The following is a 1,391-nucleotide window of genomic DNA, read 5'->3' as shown; positions in this document are numbered from 1 at the left end:
CCCGGGAGCTCCAGCATCCCTCACACCTGCGGTCAACACCCCCAGGAACCCGCACTAACCGGAACCTCCCCCTGCTCAAGATCTCTCCTTGGCCCCCCGCCGCCGCCGTCCCTGCGCTCGCGGGTAGCGGAGCTCAAACTTTCCACCTGTTCCAGGTGATTAGTTTTTCTTTTTCAAATGAGAAGCAGCTGAGAACATTTAAAGACGCCAGTGTGAAAAATGGTTGGGTTGATTGCCTTTTGGTAAAAGGATGTCAATTAACCTTTAACCCCCCAATAACACTTCCCAAGGAAATAATAATGATGGTAATAGTAATAATAAGTTCATACTAAACGTCAAGCCCCGTTTTAAGCACTTAACATGTGTTATTTCACCCTTGTGTCAGACAAACCCATGAAATAGGTACTATTATCGGTTCCAATTTACAGACGAGAAAACTGAGGTTTTGAGTCGTTAAGTGAGTTGCCAAACATCTAGGAGAACAAGTGCATAAAAAGATACGCACCTGAATATGCAGACCCAGGGAAGACCTGAAGTTACGTCCGAAGGCCATCTGCTGGCAGAATTCCTCCTCGCCTGGAGAGGTCAGTCTTTTTTTGTTCTATTGAGGTCTTCAACTGACTGGATGAGGCCCACCCCCACCTGAGGGAGGGCGATGTGTTTTAACAGTCTACCACTTTAAATATCAATCTCATGCAAAAACACCTTCACGGAAACATCCAGTATAATGTTTGACTAACTATCTGGTACCATGCCCAGCCAGGTGGACACATAAAATTAACCAGCACATGGGGTTAGATAGGATTTGTGTGACTCAGGCAAGTGATGATGGGAGGGTCCTGGACCTGGCTGAAGGATGGAGGACAGAGGGGATGGAGAAAAATAGTCAAGAGGTTTGTTTTAAGTGTACAATCATGTAAAGTTTCTATATCACCACAGTCTAATTTTAAAACATTTCTATCACCTCCGAAAGAAACTCTGTCCCCCTCAGCAGTCACTCCCTGTCCCCCCTCCCCCAGCCCCTGGCAGCCACAAATCCACTGTCTCTGGATTTTCCTGTTCTGCACGTTTCATATAAATGGAATCCTGCAACATGTATTCTATCTCCTGAAACGCTAATGTGACCGAGAAATCTATACCTCTGGCCCTTAGCCTCCCCCGAGCTCCAGACTCGGTGTCCAGCTCAAGTCTGCACATGGGAGCTCACGGTGTCTCACACACACCATGTTGACGCTGAGATTTCCACCTTCCCCACCTAACCCGCTCCTTTTGCCTCCTCAGCGGATGGAAATTCCATACTTCCACCTCATTGGGCCAAAAGCTTGAAGTCAACCTGGACTCTTCCTCTCATTTTTCACATTCAACACGCCAGACCGAACTGTCTACCCCAT

The 1,391-nt window shown here is 47.4% G+C and overlaps 1 long non-coding RNA gene across 1 annotated transcript in view; it reads left to right on the top strand.

Annotated features, from left to right (window-relative positions):
* The first annotated feature begins 6 nt into the window (after window positions 1–6).
* LOC111732427 overlaps window positions 7–1,391 on the top strand; it is a 9,797-nt gene continuing 8,412 nt past the window's right edge. The window contains exons 1-2 of the long non-coding RNA XR_002777546.1: window positions 7–155; window positions 429–584. This is a non-coding gene — a long non-coding RNA (uncharacterized LOC111732427). The remainder of the gene's footprint in view (window positions 156–428; window positions 585–1,391) is intronic.

The sequence above is a fragment of the Pteropus vampyrus genome, unplaced genomic scaffold (genome assembly GCF_000151845.1).
Source record: "Pteropus vampyrus isolate Shadow unplaced genomic scaffold, Pvam_2.0 Scaffold459, whole genome shotgun sequence".
In the NCBI taxonomy this organism is placed as follows: domain Eukaryota; kingdom Metazoa; phylum Chordata; class Mammalia; order Chiroptera; family Pteropodidae; genus Pteropus; species Pteropus vampyrus.
This window is presented reverse-complemented; position numbering and strand designations above follow the sequence as displayed.